At 38.8% G+C, this 26,829-nt stretch overlaps 1 protein-coding gene and 1 pseudogene across 2 annotated transcripts in view; one reads left to right on the top strand and one right to left on the bottom strand.

Annotated features, from left to right (window-relative positions):
• SERTAD2 (SERTA domain containing 2) overlaps positions 1-26,829 on the top strand; it is a 119,209-nt gene that overhangs the window by 58,527 nt on the left and 33,853 nt on the right. Inside the window, exon 1 of one of the 2 annotated variants that reach the window (XM_016948636.4) lies at positions 23,000-25,509. The exons of the other annotated variant lie outside the window; for it this stretch is intronic. The gene's annotated coding sequence lies outside the window, so the exon portion shown is untranslated. Of the gene's footprint in view, positions 1-22,999; positions 25,510-26,829 lie in introns of those variants that run through there. 2 annotated transcript variants of the gene reach the window in all.
• LOC107973491 (small ribosomal subunit protein eS10-like) lies at positions 26,180-26,778 on the bottom strand (annotated as a pseudogene).

Genomic DNA, 26,829 nt, shown 5'->3' on the forward strand with positions numbered 1-26,829 from the left:
ATATCCAATAGAATGATAAAAGGATTGATTCATCAAGAAGATATTCAAATCATGAATCTGTATGCAGTTGACACCTTCAAAATATACTATATAAAACCTGAGAAAACTAAAACCAGAAATAGATTATTCTGCAATTAAGTTGGAAATTTCATTACTCCCAGCCCAGTAATTGATAGTACAAAAATAGACAAAAAATTGGAAAGGAATGGGAAGACTTGAAAAACACTATCAACCAACGTGATTGAATTGATTTTTACGGAATACACTACCCAGTAGTAGCAGAATACGTATTCTTTTCAAGTGCATATGGAGTGTTCACCAAAATATACCATATTCTGGCCCATAGAAAAAGTCTCAGTAAATTTTAAAAGATAGAAATCATGGAGAGTGTTTTCTGATTACAAGAGAAACTAGAAATCAGTAACAAAAATGTACCTGAGAAATTCTCCAAATATGTAGAAATTAAACTTTGTAGTTTAAATATAACACATGGATGGTTTGAAGAAATCACAAAGGAAAATAGAAAATATTTTTAACTGAACGAAATCACAGCATGTCAAAAGTTGTGGGATGCAGTTAAAGCAGTACTTGAGGGAAATTTATAATTTTAAATGCTTATACTAGAAAAGAAAGAAGAGCCAAAATCAATTATTTAAGTTTTTACCTGGAGGAACTAGAAAAAGAAGGGCAAATTAAATCCAAAGTGAGTAGAAGAAAGAAACTAATAAAGAGAAATCTATAAAATAGAAAAAGGGCAGCTAATACTCCCCCAAAAATCTATGAAACAAAAAAATTGGTTCTTTACAAAGAATAATAAAATTGATTAAATGAGTCTGATGCATTTTTGCATCCTTAAAATACAATACACTGTTGACATGACTTTTTGAAAGCCAAAATGCTGAATTCCTCGTTGTTCTTTATTTGAGATATGTGGCCTTGTTCTGAGTATTCAGCCAAAATAAAACCTACTTAAGCAAGTGTCAGTTAGAAGTTTAGTTATGATAAATTGTATTTATTTTTGTCCAAACATTTCAGAAAGTTTCCTCTGAAAGGTAGTTATGGAGAAATAGTATTTGGGAAAAAACCTTACAATCTATGTGTTCTCTATTTTGTCTTTAATTTTGAACAAAAAAGGTATGTAAAGCGGGTGATGAAAAGTTTGAGATCAAGACCAAAAATATGTGTTCCAGAAAAATCCAGTTAAAGATGTTGAAAGACACATATTGGACATTCGTAGATTCCATTCGCAAGAAGTGTATTTTCATAATATACAACATTTATGGCAAGGTGTTATTCAGATACTATAGATTATTTTTTAAATTTTCCAAAAGAAAGAAAACTATGCAAAGACCAAACTATCAACATGTCAATGATCATGTGCAATTTTAATAGTTTATCTCTTCAGTTACTAAACCCATTGATAAGTAATCTGTGCCACTGTTTGTAGTTATTCACCGTGACAGAATCTTGTAATAAAGATGAAGTAAATATGTATGTATAAGGAGTAATTTTGTTCTTAATGAAAATGATTTCAACTATTTGGTTTTCTTCAATTTGTAAGATAATAAACTACTTGATTGTTCAGCAAATACTGAGTACAAGCCCAAGGAAAATGTAAAATTAATTAAAATTCTCATAACCACTAGGATATTTAGTAAATTTATGTTGTTTCATGATGGTTCACTATCTGATTATTTAGTTCATAGACTATATGGATTTTCTGTTTGCTTATAAAATCTTAGAATCAGAAATATAGTCCTGCCCCTCATTCAGTTTCCTTTTACTTTTCATCTTTTGAACACTTCAGTGAACACGAGCCTCCCAGATACAGGAAGAAATACTTAAAATTGACCCAGTCAGTTCTGCTATATTCTAATGGTGCTTTTAAGAGATTTCTTCATGTTGTAGTGGATGAGAAGTGGGGTGGAGGATGGATATACAATGAATGATAAAACAACTAAGTAACTAATCCACAATTTTAGGATTATTGGTAGAATTGAATTTCAGATTCTGATTTTTAGCTTCATTTAACCTCTTAGTTTGTAATATGCTTGTCCACCCGCTTCTCAAGAATAGTTTGTTTCTGTTTTTGATTATCTTCCTTCTGAAGTATGAATTTTCACCCCAGGCAAAAGATGAGAGTTAATAGACAATAGGGCAGACAAAAGGGAAAACTTTATAAAGATTCATTTTTTCTAAGGGAATTTTGATGGTTTGATTAGATAGGGAACAATGCTAGAAACAAAAGGAGACTTTTGACTGGCCCAGAGGAGAACCAGTTTTAAGGAAAGAGGACTATCATTCTTTCTGCCTATTGTACAGTTTTCAGCTACCAGGAATTCTTGAAGTGCTGTGAATCCCAGGGATTAAGTAAAGACAGAGTAATAATTACACCCGTTATTGGTGGGAATTGTTTGCACTCTTGTTTCTTTTATGCATGTCTTCCTTCCACATTTTTGGAGTTTACTCTATTTGACAGCTGTGCTATTTGACAGTAGTATTTTTATAGTTCAACATAACTGAATGTAATATAGATGTAACTCTATTTTCTGTAATTTTCTCTTTTTTATTTATTTATTTTGTTTTTATTTATTTGGGGCTGTGTTTATGAAGTAAGAGGAAATAAAACACCAGACAAATTTGAATTCTAAGATTTATTGTTGCAGAGGGTAAGATCTAATGCCATCATAAATAGATATAAAATGAATTGTGACCATCTGCACTCACTCTGCCTTTCTTTTTGATTTGTTTTAGTGAGTGTTTCCCTTTTCTGAATTCAACTTCTCAACTTATTCTTTCCCTCTTTCTTCTTCTTATTCCTAGGTGTTTCTTCCTGGGCTAAAGCAGTACTTAATTATTTCTTCTCAGAACTAGATCTTCCCTGTTTCGTTTTAAAAAAAAATATGACCTGTCTAGAACCTCACTTTTCTTACACGGTTTATTTGGCAGATAACATTTTTTAAAATGAATATTGTGAAATCTGTAAATTTTCTAGTAAAATAATAACTTTCCATCATAGTGGGCACTAAATAAACATATGTTGACTTAATTAAAATGAATTCTTTTACTTAGATTTAATGCAGAATTGAGAAATACCCAGATTATCAGAGTCCCCAGAAAGGGATCAATTAATCCCAGCAGACTAAAGCCAAAGGTCACCATGTTCCCAATGGTTTTGTAATTCTGTAGAGACTGGCAAAAATGAACCCTTGGTTACTAGGTCACATTGCATAAGAAGAGGAGTGTGAACTCTATTCATTCAACAAAATGTATCTAATACCTGGAATAATCTAGGCATTGTGTGGTGTTGGGATATGGTGGTAAATAAGGTAGAAGTTGTCCCTGCCTTCATGAGGTTTGCATTCCAGGTTCCCTGAGAAATCTGATCCTTAGCTAGAGGCAGCCATTTCTCATCTGCTGCCTGATTTCTCTTCTCTTTGTTTCTCAAACCATGTCCAGGGGTTTTCTTTGTTAACATTCTGTTATACCATTACCTGGGTACTCCTATCACAATGTCTTATACTGACTTAGATGTCTATTTTTCCAGATTATAAGGGACTGTCTTTTTATTTATATTGCCCCAATACCTAACAGAATAATTGGAACATGGTTGGTTTCAAGATATGTTTGTTTACCAAGTTAGTCAAACTAGAACAGTGCTTCACTTCACAGCTTTTTCTGTGTTATGACACACAAAAAATATTGAAGAGAGCGAGCCCTCCTGAGGCACTGGCTTGAGGGTTTCCATTGCTCTGGGCCCTTGGTGGCTGCCTTGCAGATGGAAGGATCAGCATCTCAGTGTACCTGCCACCCATTCATGGTACTTTGCACACCGTGCAGAAGCTCTGCACTGGAGAGTACCATGTGCTATTGGAGGTCTGCGGATCTGGAGGTTATAGTTAGAGAAAATGGAGAAAGAGCAGTGGCCAAGAGCAAGTGTATGGCAGTGGGGCTGGAGGGCAGAGTCATTTAAGAATAAAGGCTGAAAAGTAATCTAGGGATTTTAGCCAGTTGTGGAGGAGAATACGTTTTTGGTTTTTTTTTTTCTTTTTTTGAGACAGAGTCTCGCTTGGTTGCCCAGGCTGGAGTGCAGTGGCGCGTTCTTGGCTCACTGCAGCCTCCCAGGCTCAAGCAACCCTCCCACCTCAGCCTTCTTTTATTTTTTGTAGAAATGAGGTTTCGCCATCTTGCCCAGGTTGCTCTAAAAGTCCTGAGCTCAAAAGATCTGCCTGCCTCAGCCTCCCAAAGTACTGGGATTACAGATGTGAGCCACTGGACCCAGCTGAGAATAAGCTTTGAAAAAATTCCTGCAGGTTAGCTTTGGAAGATAGGCCTTAGTCTTTGAAAAGAGTGGTAATTTATGGAAAATTTCCTCCTTTCTACTTTCTTATCATCCTGCCCTCTCAAAACACCATGTGCAAAATGCAGCTGGTTTTACAACTCTGTGAATATACTAAAAGCCGTTGAATTGTACACTTTAAATGGATGAGTTGTATGGTATGTGAATTCTAACTCAATAGATCTGTTATATTTTCCTCCACTGTATTTGAGTTTTTAAAAAATAAATCTGAAGGGAAACAAAAGAAAAAATGATTTCTCTATGCAAGAGAGAGTCTACTTAGAGGGTTGGAATTACCAAGATGTAAATATTTAAATTATCAATACTTAAACATTTCCAAATCTGAATATTTAGAAATTTGCTTGTTTTTATTGATACCTCATGAGTTTTATAACATTTTATAAATCTCACAGATAGAATTTCATCTTGAGTTATAATAAAGATTCTATTTTATCTTGGTGGAAAAGAGTAAGAGATCTTTATGACTATAATATAGATTATTACTTTGATATGAAATCATTGGCCTTAAAATATTTAAACAAAATTAATTATTTGAGTACTTTCAAAGGCTGTTTTGCTAGTGTTCAAATTGTAGCTATAAACAAAGTTATTTTAATACTCCAATGATGTATTCCCTTTATTTTCATATAAATACTACCTACAAGATTGTAGTATGTGTAAAAGCAGCAAAATCATGAAATGAAATGCATGTATGCCCTTTAAAAATTACCTATTTTTTTTTTTTTTTTTTGAGACAGAGTTTTGCTCTTGTTGCCCAGGCTGGAGTGCAATGGTGTGATCTCGGCTAACCGCAACCTCTGCCTCCCGGGTTCAAGCAATTCTCCTGCCTCAGCCTCCCAAGTAGCTGGGATTACAGGCATGTGCCATCAAGCCAGGCTGATTTTGTATTTTTAGTAGAGACGGAGTTTCTCCATGTTGGTCAGGCTGGTCTCGAACTCCTGACTTCAGGTGATCTGCCCGCCTCGGCCTCCCAAAGTGCTGGGATTACAGGCGTGAGCTACTGTGCCCAGCCCTCAAAAATTACCTCTTATCATTGATATTTCTATTTTGTAAGTCTGTATCAGTTATCTATTTATTGCTACATAACAAATTACCTCAAATTTAGCAGCTTACAACAACAAGCATTTATTATCTCAGTTTTTCCATGAGTCAAAAATCCAACTGCAGCGTAGTTGGGTGCCTCTGCCCCACAGTGTCTCAGTGTCAGGCAGGGTCACAGTCGCATATGAAGGCTCAAATAAGGAAAGATTTACTTCCAGGCTCACTCACATGGTTGGGGGAAGGATTCAGTTCCTTACAGGCTATTGGAATGAGGACCTCAGCCCCTCATGGGCTGTTGGATGGTGTCCTTATCATAGGAATTTCTGTCTAGAATAGCTCACAGCATGGCAGCTGGCTTTCACCAGAGCAAGCAAGCAAAAGAGCAAGAAAGGGTAAGGAAGAGGGAAGCCACAGTCCTTTTGTAAACCTAATCTTGATAGTGACATCCCATGACCTTTACTGCCTCTGTTTGTTAGAAGTGAATCGCTAGGCCAGCCTACTCTCAAGGAAAAGGGAATTTCCCTAGGGTGTGAATACCTGGAGGCAGGAATCACTTGGAGGCCATCTTAGAGGCTGCCTACCACAACGTGTCTCTCAGAAGGTTCTACATAATATATATTTCAACTTAGAATTCATTTTTTACTAAGAATTTTGTGGTATCTCCCGAAAATATTAGTGATACTCAAAGATATAAAGAAAGATTAGGGAACAATGCACTAGCACTATGATCATATAACTTTCTATCTTCACTTGCTTCACCATCCCTGGAGCATTGCCTTTGTCCAAGATGGCTGAACACCCATTAGATCAGCCGTTGGAAAGGGAGGGGGGATGGGCACAACCCAAAAGTGACAGCTGTCACTTTAGCTCACTTCAGCTCAAATCCTGTTTGCCAATCACATGGCCACACCCAGCTACAAAAGAGGCTAGGAAATTTAGTCTTTGGTTGGGCAGTCATGGACTCAACTAAAAATTAATTATTGTAGAGGAAAGGGGAGAATATATATGGAAAGCTAGAAGTCTCTGCCCAAGGCTGTCAACAACATCAAAATGGATATCACACAGCCATGCATTAATGCATTTTACCCAGAGGTGACTAAAATCATGTCCCCAGTTCAGAGCCTCTTAGTCTTATTTAGACAGAATTCTTATTAGCTTGGTTATAGGGCTTCCTAAATCGTTACAGATTAAAAGGAAGTGTAGTGAGTGGCAGGCATCTTGACAGCTGCAAAAATTGAGAGCAGAATGCCCCAAAACAAATAAGGATGTACAAAAGGCTGAGGCAAAAGTTAAACTGGCAATTCAGAGGAATCTGACACAGGGGCAAATAGTCCTATGAACTTTAGTGGCCCCGAGGCATTGCCCATTTAACAACATTGCCACATAGTAAAATATTTAGGTTAAGTAATCAAGATCCAGAGTCTTCCACTGTGGTTAAAAGAAAAAACATTTTGACACTCTAAAAGAAGGTAAGCTTCATCAGTTTTCTGGAATTTTCATTTATGTATAATGTTCTATGAAAGTGATTCTGTCAAATAAAGGAGAGGCCCCTCTGCTTGCCATTCTTTTCACCTTCATCTAATTAACACCACATTGTTTGTGTAGGAAAATGCCTTCTGAATTCCATTTTTGGAGTCTAGGATTATATATTATCTCAGAGGGTTTGGCACTAGTACTTTTCCTTGTTTTTGAAGAAAGTGCTTATTATATTCACCAATCCCCAAATATTTCAAATTGTAGACACAGAGCAGTTACTCTCCATCCCCACCTCCCTATCCTATAAAGAGTATAGGACTTTCTGGTTGCACAGAAAGTATTATTGTAGGTATAGGATTGTCAAAAATTTCCCATGTTCTCATGTTTTTTAAGCCAACTGGCATACTAGGTAGTATTGCAATCCTGATACATTATTCTTGAATGTTCTTTCCCATTTCTCTATCTGGCAAACCTTTATTTGCTTAAGACCAAGTCCCATTGTAAAATAAGCTGTATTATGCATGTAAAGCACTATCAATAAAAGGAAAAATTGACAAATTAGACAGTCAAATTTAAAAGTTTGCTCTAGGAAAGACCATGTTAAGAGGATGAAAATACAAACTACAGACTTGGGGAAAAAATATTTGCAAACCATGTATCTGACAACTAAGATATATAAAGAACACTGGAAACTCAACTGTAAAAAAATCATAGAATCAAATTTAAAAATGGGTAAAAGGCATGAAGAAACATTTCACCAAAGAGGATATACAAGTGCAAAAAGATGTTCAACATTATTAGGGAAATGCATTTTAAAACCACAAGATACAAACACACCTCAGAAAGGCTAAAATAAAAAATAGTGAAAACACCAAGTACTGATGAGGATATGGAGAATCTGGTTCACAGGCACATTTGCTGGTGGGAATGTAAAATATTGCAGGCACTCTGAAAAACAGCTCAGCGATTTCTTTAAAAACTATGCATGACACTACCACACGACCCAGCAATTGCACACTTGGGCATTTATTCCAGAGAAATGAAAACTTAAATTCTTACAAAAACCTATATACACAAGTGTTAGTAGCAACTTTATTTGTAATAGCCCCAAACTGTAAACAACCCAGATGTCCTTCAGTGAGTAGGTGGTTAAATAAACTATGGTACTTTCAGCACTACTCAGCAACGAAAAGGAACGGGCTAATGATTCATTCTACAACCTGGACGAATTATGCTGAGTGAAAAAAAGCCAATCCCAAAAGTTTCAGACTGTATGATTCCATGTATGTAACATTTTTGAAATGACAAAAATCATAGAAATGGTGAACAGATTAGTGGTTTCCAGGAGGTAAGGAAGGTGGGGAGTGGGGAGTTCAAGGGAGGGAAGTGGATATGGCTATAAAAAGGCAACACAAGGGATTTGTGTGATGGCAATATTCTGTATCTTGTCTCTATCAATGGCAACATCTTGTGCCATACTTTTGCAAGATAGCACCCTTGGGGGAAACTGTATAAAGGGGACATAGTATCTCTTAGGATTGTGTCTTCCAACTGCATATGAAAATACAGTTATCTCAAAAACAAAGTTTACTTAAAAAATTATGAGCTCCTTAAAACTCCATTGGACTGTGAACTCCTTGAGGGAAAGTATTTTATTTATTCAGCAGCTGATACAGTGCTGACTTGTAGAAGATGTTTGAAAAGTGTCTGTGGGTTGCCTTAGGTGAAAGAGGCTAACCATTTGAATGTAGCCATATTAAGCACCACAACTGACAGTACATCTCCAAATGAAGGGCAACTCTCTGCTGACCCATTCATTTAAAAACTGTCTACTGAGCATCTACTTTATGGTAGGCATTGTTCTGAGTGCTGGTGTCTTAATTCAGGCTGCTGTAACAAATTAGCACAGACTGGATGGCTTAAACAGCAAATATTTCTTATGGTTCTGGAGGCTGGAAGTCTGGGATCAGGGTGCCAACATGGTTGGGCTCTTGGTGAAGGCCCTCTTCGTGGTTATATCATTATATGGCCTTTCCTTGGTTTGAGCACATACACAGAGAGGGAGAGATCCCCTGTCTCTTTCTTTTTCTCCAAGGGCACTAACCTCTATCATGGGGACTCCACTCTATGACCTCATCTAAACCTAATTACCTGCCAAAGGCCCCACCTCCAAATACTATCACACTGGGGATTAAGGCTTCAATGATGAATTTGAGAAGGGGACATAAACATTGAGACTGTAGCAGCTAGAAATATAGTAGTGAACAAAATCAGGGGGGAATGCCCTGGCTTTCAGGGACCTTACAGTTTAACTGAACAGAAGACAATGACTGTAATACATAAATTATGCAATATGTTAGGAAGTAATAAGTGCTATGGAAAAAAATTTTAAAGCAGTGTTTACGGGTTAAGGATATAGAAAGGCATGCAAGAGTGGGTGGTTGCAATTTTAAACAGTTTGAAGAATATCATTTGAACAAAGGCTTGAAGAAAGTGAGAGAGAAAACCATGTGGATATATGGGGGAAGAAAGTTCCAGGCAGAAGGAACAGCCATTGTAAAGGCTTTGAGATAGAAATGTTTCTAGCATGTTCAAAGACCAGTGAGCAGGTAAAGCCAGTGTTGGTGAAACAAGATGTATGAGGGAGAATAGTTTGGTGAGAGGTTAGAGGGACAGTGAGAATATAGAACATTGAGAGCCTTTTGTCTTCTCCTTTAAGTGGAATGATGGGGGCCATTGGAGGATTGGAGGAGTGGAGAGGTGGCATGATCTGACTTCCGTTTGGAAAAGAATCACTCTATAGCAGGGCGTGGTGGTGGGCACCTGTAATCCCAGCTAACTGGGAGGCTGAGACAGGAGAATTGCTTGAATCCGGGAGGTGGAGGTTGCAGTGAGCCAAGATCACGCCATTGCACTCCAGCCTGGGCAAAAAGAATGAAACTCCCATCTCAAAAAAAAAAAAAAAAAAAAAAAAGAAAGAAAACAATCACTCTGACTGCTGTGTTGAGAACAGACAGTAGGAGAACAAAGGTGGAAGTAAGGAAGTGTACTTCAGAAACTATTTCAGTATTCAAGGTCCAAGAGGTGATGATGATTGGGACTGGGGTAGTAGCATAGCACTAGAGTTGTGAGAATTTCCTGACAGATTAGATGTAAGAAATCAATGATGGGTCCAAGGCTTTGCAGCTGAGGACTTGGACAAATAGTGTTGCCATTAACTGAGTTGGAAAAAAAATGCAGGGGGATGGCTTTGGGGGGAAGTTGAGGAGTGCATATTGATAAGACATCTATATGGAGATGTTGAATAGGCAGTTGAAGATTTGAGACTGGACTTCAGAGGAGAGGAATACAGGCAGGAGATACAAATTTGGAAGTTGACAATATTTATATGGTATGTAAAGCTATAAAACTAGATGAGATCTCCAAGGGAGGAGCATATTGAAGAAGCCCAAGGATTGAGCCCCAGTTACCCTTGAGAGTTTTAAAGGCCAAGGAGAGGGAGAAGAACTTACTAAGAGAGACTGAGAGGCGTGGCCAGTGAAAGAGGAAGAAAAATCAGGAGTGTAGGGTCCTGGAAGCCAAGTGAACAGAGTGTTTCCTAGAGGAGGGAGTGGTCACCTGATCAACTGTGTAGGTCAGGTCAGGTAAGGTGTGAGAACTGATCATTGAATTTAGCAATGTAGAGACAACTGGGACCTCCACACGTCAGAGGGAAAGAATTTTAGCCATTAAATGAACGTATGGCTCATTACAAGAACATAATTATGTTTTAAAAGATTTGTTTTAAAAAGCTACTTTTCACTTCCTCAAAAAGGTAAGCATAGAATTACAATATGATCCAGCAATTCCACTTCTAGGTATATACCCCAAAGAATTGAAAGCAGAAACTCAGATAATCATATGCCAGTGTTCACAGCAGCATTATTCACAATAGCCAAAAGGTGGAAACAACCTAAATGTCCATCAACAGAGACTGGATAAACAACATGTGGTATGTACATACAATAGAATATTAGCCTTAAAAAAGAATGAAATTCTGATACTGGGTACACCGTGTGTGAACCTGGAAAATAAACTAAGTGAAATAAATCATGCACAAAATAACAGAATTCTACTCACGTCAGGTACCTAAAATAGTCAAATTCATAAAGACAACATAGAATAGCTGAGGAATAGAATAGCCTCCTTACCAGAGGCTGAGGCTAGTAGAGAATGGAGAATCATCATTTAATAGGTATACCATTTCTTCTTGGGGCAATGAAAAAGTTCTGGAAATGGATAATGGTGATGGTTGTGCAATATTGTGAAGGAACTTAATTGTACACTTTAAAAAGTTTAGAATGGTAAATGTAAGTGCCACAATTAATTTTTGTTTTGTTTTGTTTGTTTTTTTGAGACGGAGTCTTGCTCTGTCGCCCAGGCTGGAGTGCAGTGGCGTGATCTCGGCTTACTGCAACTTCCGCCTCCCGGGTTCAGGCGATTCTCCTGCCTCAGCCTCCTGAGTAGCTGGGATTACAGATGCACACGGCCACGCCCTGCTAATTTTTTTGTATTTTAGTAGAGACGGGGTTTCACAGGGTTGCCCAGGCCGGTCTCGAACTCCTGAGCTCGGGCAATCTGCCCGCCTCGGCCTCCCAAAGTGCACAATTTTTTTTCAAAAAAGCATAGGACGCAGGTAAAACACTATCTCAAGGGAAATTTATAACATATATTAGAATTAAAATCAACAAATAAGCAAAAGAAAAGCTGTCTTTTACGTATTGCTGACCTGAAAACTAAGTTTGCTTTAGGCATCATCTATGACTTGGCTTTCCTTGTAGATCCTTTTGTACATGTTTGTTATACTCATTTCTTAAAGGATCAAGCTTTAGCCATCACAGTTAAAGAAAACGGTATCCCCTTATACAGGTCATCATCAGAAGGGTAGGAGAAAAGTCAGCTACTGCAGAGTGATCCAACTACTTACAATTTTAGTAAGAGTGTATCTTTTAAATAACATATTTTATTTATCTGTATACTCTCATTCAGGAAAACTGTTCTCTCTCTCATATAATGGTTTTTGAAAAGAATGTTCCCTGAATGCACATGTAAATAATTTCTTTGCTAAAACCAGCATTTCTGATAATTTCACAGAACTGATAGTGAGAAAACCTTGAGTACTGGAAGGTTTTGTGGTGCAGCATATTTAATAACTGTGACAACTCAAGAATTTTAAGCAGACTCGCCTCCTTGTCTGGGATCTGTCGGCAGCATTGTGTCTCTACTGGCAAGCCCCTCAATGTACTGTTTCAGCCAAAACCGTGCTAATGATGGTCTACCAAATTTTTACTTGGTATTTTAAAGTCTCAATATTCTCAGGATTTAGAAAATACTTTCCCTCATCCTTTCAAAAGCTGCCACTCTGAAATACATAGGATTTTTTTTTAAAAAAAGTCTAAAATTGCTTTACAGCCTTGATAAAACAAAGACTGGTGTGTTGATGTGGCTGCTTTTGTATGATTTCCGAGGTGAATTTAGATGACTGGAAGATAGATGGGTGCCAGATGCAGTTTGACATAGATTCAGGCAGCTGCTCCTGGGCTAGGTTTCATTAGCTGGTAAGTGCTCCAGCAGAAGCAGCAGAGCGAGGCCCCAAATGCCAAAATGACAGTGAGAACAGTGGAACAATACAATATTCACCAAGTGATTTTAATCTCGAAGATTAAATGTCACCCAATCAGTTTCCAGGTCTTAAAAAACCAACTTGCATGAAACCATTAGAGGGCCCAAGTCTTTGTTCACCAGAAGAAACAAGTTTTACTGTTTTTGAAGGGGGAGGGTGGTTAGTTTTAAAACACCAAAAAAAAAAAGTTTTAAACCCATGTTGGTAATATACAATTAAAACTCTTGTCAACCCCCAACACCCACACCACAGTAAAAGAAGTTCATTCACTATTGCAACCGGGCAGATAGGCAGATTCCTCAATAAAAGGAACCAATGTTTGTTTGTTTATCTATCTTTCTTAAAATGAAAGTCTTGGATGGGCTTCACAAGCCTCTTCCAGCTTAAATGCCCTCCCTCCCCCACCACGACCACACCCATTCTTCTCCAAAGAAAGCCAGAAGTCTTAACACAGAGAGAGCATACTTCTTTGTTTTTGAGACCTTATGGTCTGCATAGCTTTTGGTGGGTAAATAAGTACCCAACCACATAATTGTGAACTTAAAAAAAAATGTTCCTATAAAGGATTTTTGTTCTCACTACTTGTGGTGTCATAAGTAATTGTGAAACTGATTCCAGAATTCTCCGTACTTGATTTCAACTCACGTGTTTTCTCAACTGAGAAAGGGGACCTTTATTTAGTGTATTATTTACACTTACTAAACTTATCTTTGCTTTTCTGAAAAGAGTGTAATGATCTAACCCTTCAGTGATGCAACCATTTCATGTGAGGTAATTTTTTTTCACTAAAATTAACCCAAAATAAATAATTGATTGGACATGTACCTATTTGAAAACTGCAAATCTAACCAGTCTCTGCTTTTCTTCTTTAGTTTTAGGAAGCTACTGCATCACAGTAGCTCTGAAGCATTACAGAGTATCTTTTCCCTCTAAATGTGTGTGTGCTCAGCTCTCTTAATAACAATGGGAGTTGTATATGTACTCAAATAATAGTTTCCATTGCATTTTAGTATTTTTAGTCTTTTGCTTAGTAATAATGTCGTAATGCTACTTTTTTTTTTTTTTTTTTGTCTACAGAATGGTTAAAGATTTGGAAATAAGCTCTGGTTGAATTAGAAACACTCTATGTTCAAAAGCAAATTATAATGTTAACTAATGGCCATGTGATGCCCTACCAAGTTTGAATATATTCTGGGCCTGAAGATATTGCATACATGCTCTCTGAAAGTTGAATTTTCTTGGGGCAGAGCTACCCATCTCTGAATTTACATTTGAATTACAGGGAATAACATCTCAGGTGCCATGGTTTGACTTCATCTAAATCTTTGAGAAATGTTTCATAGTAATCAAAGCTTCTCTTTCTCTTCTTTTTTCCCTTCCTTCCTTTATGGGTCTAGCACTGACAACTTGACCACATTGACCTAAATATTAAGACCTTTTTTCTGTTTCTCTGTACCCACTACTCACAAGGGCTATGCTAGCAAACCTCGTTGATGAGAGGTGAGTATTGCGTTAATGAAGAGTCATTAGGTTCAGCACACTCAGTTTGGGTGAACCTAATTAGACTCAGATTGTATTTCTCTTGAACAGCTTTTAAAAGCCTTTTTCTCTTTTTTTGAGACAGAGTCTTGCTCTTTTGCCCAGGCTGGAGTACAGTGGCACAATTTCGGCTCACTGCAACCCCCATCTCCCAGGTTCAAGTGATTCTCCTGCCTCAGCTTCCCGAGTAGCTGGGATTATAGGCACCCACCACCACACTTGGCTAAATTTTGTATTTTTAGTAGAAATGAGGTTTCACCATGTTGGCCAGGCTGGTCTCGAACTCCTGTCCTCAAGTGGTCCGTCCGCCTCGGCCTCCCAAAGTGCTGGAATTACAGACGTGAGCCACCCCGCCCAGCCCCTTTCTAGCCTTTCTTTATCCCTGAATTTACATAATTCCTCTGCTCCATTTTGCTTCATTTCTACCAGGTATCTGGTCCTTCTTTATCTTCAAGAGATGTTGTGAGAAGACAGTGAAAAGGGAAAAAGGTGGTGAAAAGAGCATTGGGTTCCAAGTCCAAAGTCCAGAAGGTTGCCTCCCTGCCAGAGCCGGAGCCCTGTCTTCCTCACAGGGTGGCTGGGAGGGGTAAAGGAGCATATGGAGATCCTTGGAGAAAAGCACTATATGCAGAAGTCCAAGATGCCATTGTGGTTATTACTATTAATTACCAACCAAATCCAAAGCCATTTCAATTGCTAATCATTTGATATTTTAATTCATTTTTTTCTACCTTAAAATTATAAATGTAAGCCACAGTCTCTTACCACTTATGGACTACTAACCACTCTATTAACTCTCCGTGCTGTATCTATTCCCCCAGTTCTCCCATCCTGTTTTATTTGTTGTTGTTGTTGTTGTTTGTTTGTTTGTTTTTTGAGATGAGATCTTGCTATGCTGCCCAGGCTGCTCTCAAACTCTTGGGCTCAAGTGATCCTCCCTCCTCAGCCTCCCAAATAGCTGGGATTACAGGTGTGCACCACTGCACCCAGCTCATTACTGGCATTTTTTAATGTAGAAAAAAAAAGTGCTGTAACCCAGTTATAGCAATGAAAGTAGGAAGAAGCATGCTGATTCCTCCTGTTACTTGAGTTATAAAGCCATTGAAGAAAGTAGCTGGTCTTTCCTAGACTTTATTATGTTTTCCCATCAGAATATAACTAAAGCAAAGGGACAAGAGGAGGGAATCTCAGAAAATTAACAATCCAGAGGTTTGACACTCTTAGTAATTTGTGAGAGAGTCTTGTCTTAAGCTTAGCCTAAAGCCTGGCACAGTGGACATTCGGTAAATGTTAGATGAAGAAAAAACAGGGGTATTGGTTTTATATTAAATTTGCAGTGGCAGAGGTACATTTTGAATGCTAGTCAGATGATGAGATTCATTCAATAAAAATATATTTCTCCTATACTCCAGTCTGACCTAATGCCTTAAATGAGTGGAGCTTCATCTAATCTCTCCTGTACAGTGCGCACCACAACGCCTCTGTAAGATTTGTCCCAGTTGGCAGCAGTGACGAGGCCTGCTGGGGACAAACCAGGGAGCTCTCCATCCAGCGCCAGTGACCACCAGCACAGTATTGAATTTGATGAGCATTATGTTATTAAATAATTATTAACAAAAATAGCTACTGTTGTTTATCATTTTCAGAGGCTGCACTAACCTTTCTACATACATTATCTCATTTAATTCTCACAGTAACACCACACTGCAGGTTCTGGGTCTATCCCCTTTTTACAGATGAGGAAATTGAGGCTTAAGCAAGTTGCTGAAAGTCAACCAACCAACACATGGTCAAGCTAGAAGTTGAAACCCTGTCTGTCTCAGGACTGTCTGACTCCACAGTCAGTGTTTGCAGGCATGTCAGAAAATGTTGCCCACAGTTTGCTAAGTTACATGTTAAGTAGTCTCAAAATACTCTTTGTTTTGCCTCTGGTTTCTCTGCAAAAGAACTAACAGGTACTGATGGTATAAAATGGTATAAAAGCAGCCAAACTCATAATGAAGACTTTTTTCTTTTTCTTTTTTTTTTTTTTACCGTTAATGTAGAAAAGATGATTTCTGATGAAGGGTGCCTTTACTTCAGTCTCATAGCACAGGCTCTCCCTCAGGTGGGAGGGTGAGTCAGAGGTGGATGACTATGCTTTCCTGGAGTTATTTGCAGTGTGTGACAGGGACAGAAAGTGTGAATGCATGCAGCCTCACATCTGATGGGTACATCCCTAAGCTGCACAACTGTGGCAGCCTCAGATGAATCATGGCATTTTAGGATCCGCATGTGTCGTCAACATACGTGGGTTGAATTAGCATGGAAGCATAGTAGTACTCTAGAAACACAAATAAAAGTAAAACACACCATTGAAGTACCTGCAGTTTTTCACATAGAAGCCAAATGCTTGTGAAATGAGTACATTTTGAGCTTTTTGTTTTTAGAGCTAATGCTCTTGTTTACTAGATAAGACCATCTTAGCATTTTCTATTTAAGTGTTTAAAATTCAGTCATAAAATTTCACTCTAAGCTAAAGCTGTTTATAGTAACTTAGGCTGTATGTGGGTGTATTAAGAAGGAAAAATAGAATATATTTCTAAAAAGATATATTAAAGTTTTTCTGGTTCATGCTGCTTGATTGATGATAGATAGATGATTGATTGCTAGATAGATAGATAGATCACCATAAGTTTGTTTCCATCTGAGTTTGTTTTTAGAAATGTGCCTTGGCAAAGAATCTTCTTTAGACAGTTAAGTAAAGTGATATTTACAGTAATATAAATTAGAAAATGAAAACCAGATCTTGAAGTAGAAGATATATAGATTCCAGTCTGGGCTTTGCTTCTTGGTGGTTGTGTCATCTTGAGAAAGTTTTCTCTGAGCCTCGCTCAGTTCCTCAGGTGTAAAACAGAATAGTAGCTGGTGCTTGGGGTCTTGGGGATGGGGAACAAATAAGATGATGATGTCAGCGTGCTTTACAATCTGTAAATGCTATACAGTTTTTTAAAGTACTGTAATTATCCAAGTTTAAAATTATCCACAGCCAGCAGATGGACTGATCCGTCACCATTCTTCATCCATGAAGGTGATAATGTTTATTTTGGTCTCCTAAAAAACACAGGTTTTTTTGGGATTTTTTTGTTTATTTTTTTACACATTTATTGAGCTCTTATGATTTGTGAGGACTTCCTTCACATCAGCAGAATTTATATGTAGATTTATAATGCCTTTGTTTACACAGACTTGTTATTTATATAGCATACCAACTTTCTGTGCATGTGAATTTTATAGACACCTGAAGTTTATCTCTTTAAGTACCTAAACTTGTTTAACATAAGCTTGTTCAATAAAAATCTTTCTTTATGTCATGTTTGTTGTTGATGTTATTATTATATTTTTTCCATAGACAGCATTGAGCAATGCTACATTTTCATCATGATTCAGGATCATTTAGATTGCTAAAATATTCTGTGAAATAGATTCCTTTAGGGTAGAGCTAGTAAGGGACATGGTGCTATTTACCATTATTTTAATGGTCCTAGATCAGTAAATTTTTTGAATTATTGAATCAGTGTTGGTTTTTGTTTTTAATTAAAAGAGATGGGGTCTTGCTGTGTTGCCCAGGGATGGTCTGGAACCCCTGGGCTCAAGCAGTCCACCCACCTGTGCCTCCCAAAGTGCTGGGATTACAGGCATGAGCCACCATGCCCAGCCAAATCAATGTTTTTATAATCCCTCCCTTCTATTCTAGTTGTTAGCTGTCTTTTTCTTTTTTCTACTATCATGCACTTGCCTCTTTTAATTCTTTCTCCCTTCTAAATTTCTAAATTTTCATTTACAATCTGTGGTTTGGGAAAAAGGCCAGATATATTTTAATCTTTAAGATTAAATAGGCACTTAGGTAATACATGTTAATGTATGAGGTTTGGTATATGTGCTTTGTTTTATCTTATTTTTGTTGAAGGATTTATTTTTGCTTATTTTATAAGTTCCAAGTAACGAGTTCTCTCTGGATGAATTGTTTTACACACCAACATTTACAGCCTGCATCAATTTCACCAGTTATACTTTTTTTTTTTTTTGAGACAGAGTCTTGCTCTGTCACCAAGGCTGGAGTGCAGTGGTGTGATCTCAGCTCACTGCAACCTCTGCCTCCCAGGTTCAAGCGATTCTCCTGCCTCAGCCTCCCGAGTAGCTGGGACTACAGGTGCATGCCACCACGCCCGACTAATTATTTGTATTTTTAGTAGATATGGGGTTTCACCATGTTGGCCAGGCTGGCCTCGAACTCCTGACCTCAAGTGATCCACCGCCTTGGCCTCCTAAAGTGCTGGATTACAAGCATGAGCCACCACGCCTGGCCAATCACCAGTTATACTTATGTAGCTCTTTATTAATTTCAAAGTGCTTGTGTATACTTTGCCTACCTTGATGTCCACAAAATCATGAGAGACAGGCAAGACATATTTCAATATTTTGCAGATAAGAAAGCTAAGGCATAGTTGGAGGTTATTCAGTAGATCTTAACTAGGGATTGCAGCCGAATCTCCCAGGGAAGTTTGTTCACCTGTACATACCAGGGTATCCCAATTCCATGGGTCTGGGGCAGAACTCAGGTACATATATTTTGGAAAAAGATCCCAAATGATTCTAATGTGCATAGCTTTCCCAGACCTTTTTCTCTGTCCCCTCATCCCCCACCTCTGCTCCCACTGAGAACTGCTAGGTTAAAGTTTTTTATCACCAGTAAGTGGTTTATTAAGATGCTTTCACCTGCAGGTTACAGAAAAGCCAACAAACAGTGGCTTAAATCTGATTTTCGGTGGTTCCACAATCAGCTGGTGTGGTGGTCAGAGTAGTCCTCCCTGTATGTTACTTTACGTGGTAAAAGAGACTTTGCAAATGTAATTAAGGTTCTTGAAATGGGGAGATCATCATTATCTGGCTGGGCTCCGTGTAATTACAGGGGTCCTTATAAGAGTGGGGCAGGAGCATCAAATGCAGAAGAAGAAGGTGGGATGACAGAAGCAAGGGTTGGAATTATGTGCTCTGAAGATGCAGGAAGGGGTTATGAGCCAAGGAATGAATGCAAGGCAGCCCCTAGAAGCTGGAAAAGACAATGAAGGAGGGCCTCCCCTGAAGCCTCTGGAAGAATGCAGCCCTCTCAAAACCTTGATTTTTAGACTTCTGACCTCCAGAACTATATGAGAATAAATTTGTGTCATTTTCACCCACTAAGGTTATAATTTGTTACAGCAACAATAGGAAACCAGTACAACTGGGAAGTATAAAATGCAGATTCTTAAGCCCCTCCCACAGAGATAAAGTTTGAATAGAGTAGGTGAGGTTTAGGGAGCTGTGTTTAAACTAGTCCTTAGGTGATTTAGTGGCCTGTGGTTTTTGGCCCGTTGGCCCGCATCTACAGAGTTACAAAATAACCACAAGGCCATTTACTGTTTTCCTCAGATGTCTAGAGCTGGGTGGTCCCAGCATGGCAAGGATGGGGGTAGGGGTGTCATCAAGGACCCAGGCCCCACCTGGACCTCTGCTCTACTCCTCTCAGTGTGTTGGGCTTTTACCCTATCCCTTATTTTTGTTTTGGGGTTTTTTGTTTGTTTTTTTTTTTTTGAGACAAGTTCTCGCTCTGTCACCTACCCTATCCCCTTTTTTTGTTTGTTTTTGGGTTTTTTTTTTTTTTTGAGACAAGGTCTCACTCTGCCACCCAGGTTGGAGGGCAGTGGTGTGATTATAGCTTACTGCAGCCCCAACCTCCTGGGCTTCCCACCTCAACCTCCCGAGTAGCTGGGACTACAGGTGCACACCACCACACCTGGCTAATTTTTAACAGTTATTTTTAGTAGAGATGAGGTCTTGCTATATTGCCCAGGCTGGTCTTGAACTCCTGGGCTCAAGTGATCCTCCTGCCCTTGGCCTCCCAAAGTGCTGGGATTATGGGCGTGAGCCACCCCACCCGGCCTTACCCTTATTCTTGTTATATCATGGTCACAGACGGCTACCAGAAAGAAGATTCCTTCCCAGAAGTTCCAGCAGACTTCCCTTTACACCTGACTAGCCAGAACTGCAGCACCTGGCCATCTCCAGCTGCACAGGAGGCTGGACAGCAAGAAACCTCACATGGTATCTCAAAACATTATTCTGTCTCCCTTCTCCTCCTGGGAAACACGTGCACCCCTCCAACATCACTTACCTTTCATCTGGCTGTTGTCTCCCTCCTCCAACATGGCTGTTTAGTGTCAGGTCCTTGTACCTTTTAAAATTATCTCAGGCTGGTGGCTCACTCCTGTAATCCCAGCACTTTGGGAGTCCCAAGGCAGGAAGATCGCTTAAAACCAGGAGTTTGAGACCAGTCTGGGCAACATAGCGAGACGCCTGTCTCTATAAAAAATTAAAATAATAAAATGGCTCCTGTCATTTTGGAAAAAAGAAAGCACTTTATTTAATCTTTACAACTTCATGGGATGATTAATTTCCTTTTTTTTTTTTGAGATGGATTCTTACTCTGTTGCCCAGGCTGGAGTGCTGCAACCTCTGCCTCCCGAGTTCAAGTGATTCTCGTGCCTCAGCCTCCCGAGTAGCTGGGATTACAGGCATGTGCCCCCACGCCCGGCTAATTTTTTGTATTTTTAGTAGAGACAGGGTTTCACTGTGTTAGCTAGGATGGTCTCAATCTCCTGACCTCGTGATCCGCCTGCCTTAGCTTCCCAAAGTGCTGGGATTACAGGCGTGAGTCACTGTACCCGGCCTCAAATGTCATTTTCTTATCAAGGTACATTCAACCACCTCTTTACAATTGCAGCCCTGCCCCACACATACACACTCAAGCACACATTACCCATCCTTTTTTCCTACTTTATTTTTCCCATAGCACTTAATCTCTAATATACCATATAATTTACGAATTTATTCCACTTTCTCCCACCATCCTGAATGTAAGATCCGGGAAAACAGGGATTTTGTGTTTTGTTTGCAGCCATATTCCAGCTCCTAAAACTTAGGCTGGGTGCAGTGGCTCATGGCTGTAATCCTAGCACTTTGGAAGGCTGAGGAGGGCGGATCACCTGAGGGCAGGAGTTCGAGACTAGCTTGGCCAACATGGTGAAACTCCGTCCCTACTAAAAATACAAAAATTTGCCTGGCACGATGGTGCACGCCTGTAATCCCAGCTATTCGGAAGGTTGAGGCAGGAGGATTGCTTGAACCTGGGAGGCGGAGGCTACAGTGAGCCAAGATCGTGCCATTGCACTCCAACCTGGATGACAACAGTGAAACTCCATCTCAAAAAAAACAAAAACAAAAACAAAAACAAAAAAAAACACTAGGACATAGTAAGCATTCAATAAATTTTTGTTGGGCTGGACGTGATGGCTCACACCTGTAATCCTGGCACTTTGGGAGGCCGAAGCAAGCAGATCGCTTGAGCCCAGGAGGTTGAGGCTTCAGTGAGCTTGATCATGCCACTGCACTCCAGCCTGAGAGTTAGAATAAGACCCTGTCTCAAATAAATAAATAAATAAATAATTGTTGAATGAACACATTCTTTATGCATGGTTCCGATTAGGTCTATGGGGCAAATTTCTAGAAATGAAACGACCATATTACAGGATATAGAAATTTTAAAAGGTTCTTGATACACATCTCCAAAACCCTGTCTTTCCCAAGGTTAAATCAATCTATACTCACATCAGTAACTGTGAGACAACCTGTCCACTGCACCCTCACATTGTTAACAGCTTTAAAACAACTTTAGCTAGCTTACTATGTAAAAATTACAGTTATTTTAAATTTGTATTGCTTTTTCATGCATTGCTTCCCTTGATAATGATTAGTTTGGGTCCTTTGCTCATTTATAAAATTTTGTTTTAGTGTTTTCTAATTTAGTATTGATGGTTTTCTAATTGATTCATAAGACCTCTTTAGGTTATAAAGTTACTAAGTCTTTGTTACCTGTGTTGCAGTTATTTTCCCTAGTTTGTCATTTAAAAAAAATTTTTGCTTATGGTGCTTTTTGTTATATAGTTTTTGTTAATGTAGTCAGTTTTATCTTCATGGCTCTTTTGCTTTATGTTTGAAAAGGTCTTATCTACCTCTAAGATAAATTATCCATCTGTAATTTATTTTAGTTCTCTTATGTTTTTTAATGTTATTCTTTAATCTCTGGTGTTTTATCATATTGTATGAGGCAAGGACCTAATGTTAGTTTTTCCTCCCTAAATAATAAACCATTCATTGCACATGCCTCCCTTACCTCACTTATAAGAATGTGTCTTTAGTGTATACTAAATCTTTTTACTAAAGTCTGTTTCAAGTGTTTCAATTCAGATTCATTTATATTTTTCTTTTGCCAGAATCCAACTCTTAATTATTGTTTTTAAATATATTTTAATATCCTTTTTAAATTTTTATTTCATTTTTTCCTCATTTGTTGGTTTGTCTAAGTAAATGTTAGAATCATTCAGTAAAGTTCAAGAATCAATGAGGAGTTAACTTCCTAAAGTGAAAACCACGTCATGCCATTCTCCCATGGAAGATCTCTTAATGACTTCAGAACATAAAGGCCACACTCAGTGTTGCCTCCAAGACCTTCCTAGACGTGCCCCAGCCAAACTCTCTAGTGTTATGTATTGCTACTCCCTGCCTGAAATTTACACTTCAGATCTGTACCCACATCACATGCTATTTCTCACCTCCCTATCTTTGTTCATCCTGTTCCATCTGCCTTTAATGACCTTGACTAATGACCTTGACGAATTCCTGTTTACCCTAAAATCCACTTCCTGGCCTCATTCCACACTGGCCAGGCTCTGTGGCCACTCCTGCATGTCCATTGTCATCCTGTGCATGTCTCTTACACCCACCACATAACCCATTGCATCACAATGATGAGTTAATCTTCCACCTGAACTGGGTGGGAGCATGCTACCTGTCATATAGTAAGTCATGTGGATGGATTAGAGGAGAATATTCGGGACTGGAAATTGGGAGACAGATTGTTGCCATAATCAAAGTGAAAGATAACTAGAGTATTGACTAGGGCAGCGGTGGGAGAAATGGGACATACATGGAAAATAAGAGAGAAGATTGACAGGGCTTTGTATCTGGATGAATGTGAGGGTAAGAGAGATGGAAGATACTTTGAATCTGAGATTTCCAACGGAGACTCCAGGTGGATGTTGTGCCTTAACTGTATTTAGGCATTTGGGAAGTAGGGGGCAATTTAAGGAGAATATGATTAGGACAACTTTAGATGTGCTGTGAGTTGGAGATGCCTTTACGATACCCAGTGGAGATGTCTGATAGGCAACGGGACATGAATAGGTTAATTATATGCTTTTATCATTCAAACTAGGACCTTTTCGAAATTGACACAGGGTGCTATTAATAATTATGCCAGGATAACAAGCATAAACCAGGAATGACCCTTATAAACTGGGTTGCATAGTCTTCCTATATAAACAGGTCACATCTGGAGCTCAGAGAGAAAGGTCTGGAATGAAGTTAATGATTTGTGAGTCATTAGCATGTAGGTGCTCTGAGAATGGGTGAGATTGCCTAGGGAGAGTTTCTAGGATAGGAAGAGAAAAGGGGCAAGACAAAACCATAGGGAATACTAATATTTACATAGTTAATTAGGTAACTGGGATTATTAACTGGGAAATTGTTTTTCGAAACACTTAACATTCCTAAATTTTTCTGAGGATTCTAATATCCTAATCAACCATTCCCATGTCTGCTCCCAACCCGGCCATGAACCATAGCCATCTCCATCCCGCCCCCACCACAGTACTTTACCCCTCTCTGGCCCTCTCTGCAGCCGGAAGTTGTTGTTGTTGTTTTTTAAGTTTAAAACTACAGGTTTATAGGGAGGGCAGAGGAAGAGGAGCCAACAAAGGAAACTACAAGTGGCCAAGGAGACAAGAACCAGGAGACTACAGTTCAACTTGAAGGAAACCTTTCAAGGTGGTCAGTAATGTCAGATGCTACAGAAAGGCTAAGTAGTATGAGGAGCTGAGAAGTGTCCATTGGCCATGCCATTTAGGGGTCACTGTTGCCCATTTGTGGGATGGTCAGTAGAGTTGTCCTGCAGTAGGCAGAGGAAGCAGGAAGAAAAATAAAGCTGTAGATAGACAGAAGTAGCTACTAGCAGCATTCCTGCAGCATTAAACATGGGGAGGATTGATTCCTATTTTAAAAGTGAAGATAGAATACAGTGAATCTGTAATTTATTGATTGCAACAAGGAGCCAGTAGGAAGGGCAAGGCTGAATGTACAAGAGAGGGAAGAAATACCAATCTTCAGTCATATTGAAGCTTTTTTGCTCAGTCTCATTCCCTTGTCAGGAGCACCTGTGCTGTGTTATAGTTGAATGCCACCAGTCTGTTCTAATAGGTGTCACTTTGACTTTAAAGACTACCATCTAATGTCTTTCTGTTTGGTTGGCTTGGGATCTAGATTGTCCTTCCTCTTTTTCTAAAGACTCAAGATGGGAACCTTTGAAGAGGATATAAATTTGTCTTCTAGTTGCATTGATTTGCTGACCACTGGTAAAGTGCTGATAACCCATCAGTCTAGATATATGGGTTAATGTGATGTATCCTTGTTGATAGATTTAGAAACATATACTGCACGTGAACCTACTCCTTTAGTACATGTATGTGTGTCTCTCCATGGTGTCATGTGTATTAGGTGGAAAAGTGAGTTTTTACACCAAAACTTGTTTTTATCTTGAGAAGTTCCATTAAGAAAAAAGTTGTTAAAATACAAACTGTTCTGTTTTCTGATTTGCTATCTCATAGTAAGCAGTTAGTTGTAAGATTAACTTCCTCAGAGGAAAGAAGGCAAGGACACCAGCAAAAGGAAAAGAAATGTTTAATTGCTCTGCGAAGGCCCCAACATGCTCTGAAAAGTAAAGATTTCAGGCTTAATGTGCATGGAACAAAAGGCCGTTGTGAGCTGTGTACAAGAGTTGGTGAGAGTTTGTATTCTGCCCCTTTTTTCTGTGGGAGTTATTTCCTGTTGTTGACTAGAGTTCTTTATTTAGAACCACCTAGCTTCAGAATGCCTGCTAGCTTGCAGAAAAGTGTGTACTTAAAACATAGGCTTATTTCAAGACAATCTCTTTGAAAAAAAAGTCACACTACACATGCACTGAAACATCATGTTCCCAAAGGTCAAGATCCCCAATAAGAAGAGACATAAGAAGGAGCTGCAATGCGTTTGGTGTAGCACTTGGTGGTCACCTGAACACCTAGTGAAAGATATTTTATGGGGAAACTGTGTTTCTATTTTTTACTTTAAAAAAAAAAACAAACCAAGATTTCACTTTTTAGTGCTGAGTTCTTTGTCATTTTAAGGAAGTAACAAGAAGCCTTCCATATTTTGTGAGGAAGATTTATCCTTGTTAGCATGATAGAAGTTCGCCTGGCAGGTAAGAAATAACACCCAAAACAGGCATTAAACCACTTACTCTCCTATACTTGAGCGATGAGCTGGACTTCCTATTGAAGAACGTTAGGTTGATTTAGCATTATCATTGGATTTTATAGTCTAATATTGAGAGCGAGAAGGATAATAGAACGAATGAGAAGAATAAATTGTTTATTACTGAAATAATAGGGAATAAATGAATGCTTGCAATACAAATATTGTCCAATATTAACAGGTGCTAGAAGTTGTAGGAAAAAAAATCTTACACGGTTCTACTTCATGGGAACCATAAGGAAGAAAGAAGAGAAAATGTATTTCTTTAACTTACTATATTCTGAAACAATGAAATAATTAGAATACATTTATTTGCTTTTGAGACTTTGATACTTTTTAAAAAGACATCTCCTGTGTGTCTCTCCCTGATTCTATTACCCTCCTCCTGTTACCAGACGTAACTACTTTCTTGAATTTTTAAATCTATTTTCTATAATTGCATACATATATATATGTAAACTATATATACAGTGTTTTGCATGTTTAAAAATATGTTATATAAATGGTGTTGTATATATTTTATAACTTGCTTTCTTTTAGTCAATATTTGTTTTTGAGATAAAGCTTTATATTTTGAGATCAACACACAATACATGGTACCTTTAGTTTTTTTTTTTTTTTTTATTTTAAGTTTTTTTGGCTGTAAGTTTATTCAATGCAAAATAATCCTCTCCAGTTTTACTGAGGTGGCTGACCACGTCCATGACCAAACCCGCCTCTAAACTGGAATTCGGTTGCTGACCCAGCCCCAGCCTCGGCTTTCTTGTTGGCATCAGGGGGCACAGTACTCCGCCTGTAGGTATCTCTGTCTGCTTCCCCTCTTGTGAGTCTTGCAGGTTGCTCACCCCCTAGACCTTTAGGCCGAGGCCTGCCAGCCTCTGGATGACTGTGGTGTAGGGTGGCAGGCACAATCTCCGGGGGCAGATGAAGGTACCAGTAGAAACGTCTCCAGGCAAACTGTTCCTCCATGCAGCCTCAGGACTTGAGAGACTGCATGGCCTTCATGACATGAAGGTTGGGCACATTCTTGTCTGCCAGCTCTGGGTGCTTAGGCATGTGGACAACCTTCTTTGCCACCGTGACTCCCTTCTTAAAAAGGAGTTCATAAACGGGAATCTGGTTCTTCTTAGGCGTCAACATCTCCATGGCTGTAGGGTCTGGGGCCAGGGCTGGAAAGACCTTTAGTTCTTTTTAACCACTGTAGTTTTCAAGGGTATCATCTTGAACTTTCAGGTTACTTACAATATTTTGCTATTACAAGCAATAC

Source organism: Pan troglodytes, chromosome 12 (genome assembly GCF_028858775.2).
Source record: "Pan troglodytes isolate AG18354 chromosome 12, NHGRI_mPanTro3-v2.0_pri, whole genome shotgun sequence".
Taxonomy (NCBI): domain Eukaryota; kingdom Metazoa; phylum Chordata; class Mammalia; order Primates; family Hominidae; genus Pan; species Pan troglodytes.